General features: G+C 41.8%; 1 non-coding gene across 1 annotated transcript; it reads right to left on the bottom strand.

Annotated features, from left to right (window-relative positions):
- Positions 1–7,304: 7,304 nt before the first annotated feature.
- Positions 7,305–7,410, bottom strand: LOC126425537 (U6 spliceosomal RNA). Its single transcript, XR_007576373.1, has one exon. It is a non-coding gene; the product is annotated as a U6 spliceosomal RNA (small nuclear RNA).
- Positions 7,411–7,808: the final 398 nt, after the last annotated feature.

Genomic DNA, 7,808 nt, shown 5'->3' with positions numbered 1-7,808 from the left:
TAAAAACAACAATACATGATAAATATTTACAACTAAAACAAATAAGCTAATTTACCATTCCACAGGTCCCAAGTGGAACGATCGTCATTTTTTAATGAACACTATATGAAAGAGTCATTTTACAAATACTGATGCACTGAATCTAAAATAAAAAAGTTTGTTTTATTTATTTATAAGGCAATAAACGTGCAATACAACTACTATGATACTTACTTACAATGAACACATTACTACACTGAAATGGTGCAGAAGTTAGATTGTACTTACACACACACACACACACACACACACACACATATATATATATATATATATATATATATATATATATATATATATATAGGGTGAGTCACCTAACATTACCGCTGGATATATTTCGTAAACCACATCAAATACTGACGAATCGATTCCACAGACCGAACGTGAGGAGAGGGGCTAGTGTAATTGGTTAATACAAACCATAAAAAAATGTACGGAAGTATGTTTTTAACACAAACCTACGTTTTTTAAAAATGGAACCCCGTTAGTTTTGTTATCACATCTGAACATATAAACAAATACGTAATCAGTGCCGTTTGTTGCATTGTAAAATGTTAATCACATCCGGAGATATTCTAACCTAAAGTTGACGCTTGAGTACCACTCCTCCGCTGTTCGATCGTGTGTATCGGAGAGCACCGAATTACGTAGGGATCCAAAGGGAACGGTGATGGACCTTAGGTACAGAAGAGACTGGAACAGCACATTACGTCCACACGCTAACACTTTTCTATTGGACTTTTTCACTGACGCACATGTACATTACCATGAGGGGTGAGGTACACGTACACACGTGGTTTCCGTTTTCAATTACGGAGTGGAATAGAGTGTGTCCCGACATGTCAGGCCAATAGATGTTCAATGTGGTGGCCATCATTTGCTGCACACAATTGCAATCTCTGGCGTAATGAATGTTGTACACGCCGCAGTACATCTGGTGTAATGTCGCCGCAGGCTGCCACAATACGTTGTTTCATATCCTCTGGGGTTGTAGGCACATCACGGTACACATTCTCCTTTAACGTACCCCACAGAAAGAAGTCCAGAGGTATAAGATCAGGAGAACTGGCTGGCCAATTTATGCGTCCTCCACGTCCTATGAAACGCCCGTTGAACATCCTGTCAAGGGTCAGCCTAGTGTTAATTTCGGAATGTGCAGGTGCACCATCATGCTGATACCACATACGTCGACGCGTTTCCAGTGGGATATTTTCGAGCAACGTTGTCAGATCATTCTGTAGAAACGCGATGTATGTTGCAGCTGTTTGGGCCCCTGCAATGAAGTGAGGACCAATGAGGTGGTCGCCAATGATTCCGCACCATACATTTAAAGTCCACGGTCGCTGTCGCTCTACCTTTCTGAGCCAGCGAGGATTGTCCACGGACCAGTAATGTATGTTCCGTAGATTCACTGCCCCGTGGTTTGTGAAACCCGCTTCATCGGTAAACAGGTAGAACTGCAACGCATTCTCTGTTAATGCCCATTGACAGAATTGCACTCGATGATTAAAGTCATCACCATGTAATTGCTGATGTAGCGACACATGAAACGGGTGAAAGCGGTGACGATACAGTATGCGCATGACACTACTTTGACTCAGTCCACCGGCTCTCGCAATGTCCCGTGTACTCATGTGTCGGTTCATGACAACAGCAGCTAACACACCAACTCCACCCGCTTCTCCTGTCACGGGCCTGTTACGGACCCGTTTGCGTGCTACGACCATACCTGTTGCATACATTTGGCGGTAGATGTTTTGCAATGTGCGGCACGTTGGATGCTCTCTGTCCGGGTACCGTTCTGCATACACCCTGCAGGCTTCAGCTGTATTTCGTCGACACTTGCCATAGATGAGTATCATCTCCGCCTTTTCAGAGTTCGAATACACCATGATCACAGTTCCTACACCACTACACTGTCACAAACGTCTGGTAACACGGTATACTACAGTTGGTCTGCGTGCGGAGACGAATGCAGAATAACAATAGCAGCAAGCGCTACATGCGGACACTGCGACAGCTAGACCAAACCACAACAGTGCACTACAGCCACACTCGTAAATACGGTCGTCATCGTAAACATGTTCCTGCAGATGCTGCTCGCCGTCCGTGGCCCGTGTTTGTTACAACACGCAACTGAACGTCGGAGATTTCAAGCGTCAACTTTAGGTTACAGTATCTCCGGATGTAATTAACATTTTGCAACAAACAGCACTAATTACGTATTTGTTTATATGTTCAGATGTGCTAACTAGGCCGGCCGCGGTGGCCGTGCGGTTCTGGCGCTGCAGTCCGGAGCCGCGGGACTGCTACGGTCGCAGGTTCGAATCCTGCCTCGGGCATGGGTGTGTGTGATGTCCTTAGGTTAGTTAGGTTTAAGTAGTTCTAAGTTCTAGGGGACTTATGACCTAAGATGTTGAGTCCCATAGTGCTCAGAGCCATTCGAACCATTTTTTTTGTGCTAACTAACGTGGTTCCATTTAAAAAAACGTAGGTTTGTGTTAAAAAACATACTTCTGTACGTTTTTGTATGGTTTGTATTAAACAATTACACTAGCCCCTCTCCTCACGTTCGGTCTGTGGAATCGGTTCGTCAGTATTTGATGTGGTTTATGAAATATATTCAGCGGTAACGTTAGGTGACTCACCCTATATATATATATATATATATATATATATATATATATATATATATATATATACTGCACTGAAATAGTGCAGAAGTTATATCACACACAAAAATCAGTTAGTTCTACTGAGAAATTCATCAATAAAGGAGTTGGCCACCAATAAATCCTTTAGGCTTCTCTTAAACTGAATTTCAATGGTTGTTAAGCTTTTTATGGCTGCTGGCAAGTTATTGAAAATGTGTGTTCCTGAATAATGCACACCTTTTTGTACAAGACTAAGTGACTTTAAATCCTTGTGAAGATTATTCTTATGTCTAGTATTGATTCCATGAATTGAGCTGTTGGTTTCAAAAAGTGATATATTTTTAATAACAAATTTCATTAAGGAATAAATATATTGGGAAGCAGTAGTTAATATCCCTAGTTCCCTAAATAGGCTCCTGCAGGATGTTCTTGAGTTCACACCACATGTAACTCTTACTGCACGTTTTTGTGCCCAGAAAACTTTAGATTGATTTGATGAATAACCCCAAAAAATACTCCCATATGACATTATGAAATGAAAGTAAGCATAGTATGCCAGCTTTTTCATTTTTATATCCCCTATGTGTGACACAATTCGCATTGCATATAGAGATTTGTTAAGACGCTTCAGCAGTTCTGTGGTTTGTTCCTCCCAGTTGAATTTGTTATCAAGCTGTAATCCCAAGAATTTAACACTGTCCACTTCTTCTATCTGCTTGTCATTGTATGGTAGGCATAACGGATTTAAATGATGACTGTAGGAATATACTGCCATGCCCTACATAGGGAGGATAAGATTGGAACATAGGGAGGATAAGATTGGAATAATTTCTGCACACATAGACGCATTCAAACTTTCTTCCACGCTCCATACGTAAACGGGACGGGAAGAAATCTTAATAAGTGGGGAGGGGGGGGGGGGTGGAGGGGATACACAGTGAGACGTACCCTCCTGCCACGCAGCTCACGGTGATCTGCAGAGAATAGATGTAGATGTAGAACCCGGAGAACATTCACAAAGATGTTTATCAATATTATTCTACGTAAAATCACTGGCTATACTCGTGCTAATGACCATGTCTACAATCAGCTTAGATACTATTGGCTAAAAGTAATCTTGGGTGATAGTGCTCCCAGCTTAATAGTGTGGGCAATAGGCATCACATACCTGCAAGTATTAAACATTCCCTCTACAAACATTGTAACTACAGTTACTATTTTTATTGTGCGACCATTCTCGCAGGAAGAACATTGTAACATAACTTGCAATTTTTTTCATCGGTGAATGAGTTATTTACATGACTTAACGATGTTCTGAAGATTGATTATTGCTGCTAAAGAAGCAGTGTTAGACATACGACTTTTACAGAGGAGCACAAATAGTGAAGTAAACATTCTGGTGGTCATCATAACTCAATTTGGCCAATTTTAGACTTACGATGTGACTAGGTGGAACCGTCGATTCATCGCTAGCCCAGTGCAAAGTCCCAGTTGAATGAAAAAAAAAAACGCGGGTTACTCTAGTACATCACAGGGGTAAAAGAATGGACCAGCAAAATTATAGACCAATATCCTTAATATTTGTTTCCTGAAGAATTCTTGAACATATTCTTAGTTCGAATACAATAAATTTTCGCTCGTTCGAAACTCAGCTTATCCTTTGCTGACATGATAACACGAAAACCACGGATGAGGGACAACAGACAGAGTCCGTATTTTCAGATTTCCGGAAAGTATTTTTCACGGTTCCCCATTGCAGGTTGTTAACGAAGGTCGCAACATACGGATTAGGTTCCCACATACAGGAGTGCTTTCTTACGTAACAGAACCCAGTAAGCTGTCCTCGAAGGCAAGAGTTGACCAGAGACAAGGGAATTACCTAGAGTGCCCCAGGGAACTGTGAAAGGACCACTGTTTTCTGTACAGTGCTATTACAAATGATTGAAGCGATTTCATAAATTCACTGTAGCTCCATTCATTGACATATGGTCACGACACACTACAGATACGTAGAAAAACTCATAAAGTTTTCTTCGGCTGAAGCCGCACTTCAGGTTTCTGCCGCCAGAGCGCTCGAGAGCGCAGTGAGACAAAATGGCGACAGGAGCCGAGAAAGCGTATGTCGTGCTTGAAATGCACTCACATCAGTCAGTCATAACAGTGCAACGACACTTCAGGACGAAGTTTGTTGAACTTCGTCAACAAAGATCCACCAACTGCTAACTCCATTCGGCGATGGTATGCTCAGTTTAAAGCTTCTGGATGCCTCTGTAAGGGGAAATCAACGGGTCGGCCTGCAGTGAGCGAAGAAACGGTTGAACGCGTGCGGACAAGTTTCACGCGTAGCCCGCGGAAGTCGACGAATAAAGCAAGCTGGGAGCTAAACGTACCACAGCCGACGGTTTGGAAAATCTTACGGAAAAGGCAAAGCAGAAGCCTTACCATTTACAATTGCTACAAGCCCTGACACCCGATGACAAAGTCCAACGCTTTGAATTTTCGGCGCGGTTGCAACAGCTCATGGAAGAGGATGCGTTCAGTGCGAAACTTGTTACCAGTGATGAAGCAACATTTTTTCTTAATGGTGAAGTGAACAGACACAGTGTGCGAATCTGGGCGGTAGAGAATTCTCACGCATTCGTGCAGCAAATTCGCAATTCACCAAAAGTTAACGTGTTTTGTGCAATCTCACGGTTTAAAGTTTACGGCCTATTTTTCTTCTGCGAAAAAAACATTACAGGACACGTGTATCTGGACATGCTGGAAAATTGGCTCATGCCACAACTGGAGACCGACAGCGCCGACTTCATCTTTCAACAGGATGGTGCTCCACCGCACTTCCATCACGATGTTCGGCATTTCTTAAACAGGAGATTGGAAAACCGATGGATCGGTCGTGGTGGAGATCATGATCAGCAATTCGTGTCATGGCCTCCACGCTCTCCCGACTTAACCCCATGCGATTTCTTTCTGTGGGGTTATGTGAAAGATTCAGTGTTTAAACCTCCTCTACCAAGAAACGTGCCAGAACTGCGAGCTCGCATCAACGATGCTTTCGAACTCATTGATGGGGACATGCTGCGCCGAGTGTGGGAGGAACTTGATTATCGGCTTTATGTCTGCCGAATCACTAAAGGGGCACATATCGAACATTTGTGAATGCCTAAAAAAACTTTTTGAGTTTTTGTATGTGTGTGCAAAGCATTGTGAAAATATCTCAAATAATAAAGTTATTGTAGAGCTGTGAAATCGCTTCAGTCATTTGTAATAACCCTGTATATACACAAATGATTTGACGGACGGGGTGGGTAGCAATCTGCGGTTGTTTGCTGACGACGCTGTGGTCTATGAGAAGGTGTCATTGTTGAAGGAGGGTACAAGAGGCCTTACAAGGGGAGGCCACGACGTTTGGAACGCGGATTTACCGCAAACTTCGCACACTCCTAGTACGCCATTAGGACAACAAAATGTGTAAGCAGTAGCGCGTACTTCTCAAGCGTTACTGAGAAAATCGCAAGATAATTTCGGTCGTCAAATATATATCCGTGCGTGGCCATTTTTACCATAAAGCGCCGGCAGCCAAGTGGTTAGTGTTCAAGCCCCGTAATCGCTGGATCACTGGATCGAGTCCCGCCCGTCAATTTTTGTTTTTTTAATTTCTAACATAGTCATTTTATTTACTATTTGTATTGCAGTTGATGTAGAGAAAAATACGTGTAATCGGATGAACTTTTATTAAATTAGCAATGTTATTTGGCAGTCTACAAATTTTTATTATCACAAATAATATAATATTCATAACTACCGACTATTAAACGGCCAAACGCATAAAGTGATACTGAAAATGTATGCTTGTCTGTGATTTGAGAAATCCCTTATACCTGGAAGGAGCCCGAAACGACTTGTTACCTCCAAGTTTTGACCGGCACAGACAGCTTTCGAAAGATGTACAATTAATCGTCGCTTTCGACATTACGAGGACAAATTGCGGGATGGTATTTTTAGTAAAACAAAGTTAAACGGCACCAGCTGCATTGAATAAATGCTATGTTTCCGCATACGCAAGGTCTTTTGAGGTTTTCCGTGGAAAAACAAACCTCGTTACCATTTTCAAAAACCTCTCTTTCAGCCGATAATTTGGAAGCAAACCATGCATAACGCAGAATTTCCTTAAATATCGGTGGTTATCAGTGGTCATGCAGTATCGAGTGTATTTTAATAGCGTCTTCCCGAGAAGCAATTTCTCGTTCTCTTTCGATTAAATACGAACAATTTTGAAGACACGGACAAGCATACATTTTCAGTATCACCTTATCCGTTTGGTCGTTTACTAGTCGGTAGTTAAGAATATTATATTATTTGTGATAAAAAAATTTGTAGACTGCCAAATAACATTGCAAATTTAATAAAAGTTCATCAGATTACACGTATTTTTGCCATTACATCAATTGTAATATAAATAGTAAAGAAAATGACTGTGTGACTGTGTTAGCAATAAAATAAATAAAAAAAACTAATGAGCGGGACTCGATCCAGCAACGCAGCAATTACGGGGCTTGAACGCTAACCACTTTTTTAAAAATTTTTATTATTGTTTTTTGTTTTTATTTTTAAAATGTGGAACGCTTCACAATTTTGCGTGTCATCGTTGCGCAGGGGCCATGGTAATCTTCTCTGTCTCGTTCCTTATTAGTATATGTACCGCCGAAGCGAGTACACCACTCGGCTGCCAGCGCTTCATGGTAAAAATGGCCACGCTCAGATATATATATCTGACGACCGAAATTATCTTGCGATTTTCTCAGTAACGCTTGAGAAGTACGCGCTACTGGTTACACATTTTGTTGTCCTCGCGGAGTACTACCGAGTGTACGAAGTTTGCTGCAAATCGGCGTTCCAAACATCGTGGCCTCCCCTTGTTAGACCAGTGTTTCCCAGCCTTTCTTAGACCATTAACCCCCTAAGCTGTTGCCCTCCCCCCCCCCCCCTCCTCCCCTCCGCCATATTATCATCAACTTTAGCAACCAACTAAACTGTGCAATGAAAGACTTTTCGTAGAAGACTTTTATTTTTAAAATGATTAAAGATGAATGATATTTAGTTTGTGTATGTGAG

The sequence above is a fragment of the Schistocerca serialis genome, chromosome 10, assembly GCF_023864345.2.
Source record: "Schistocerca serialis cubense isolate TAMUIC-IGC-003099 chromosome 10, iqSchSeri2.2, whole genome shotgun sequence".
Taxonomy (NCBI): domain Eukaryota; kingdom Metazoa; phylum Arthropoda; class Insecta; order Orthoptera; family Acrididae; genus Schistocerca; species Schistocerca serialis.
This window is presented reverse-complemented; position numbering and strand designations above follow the sequence as displayed.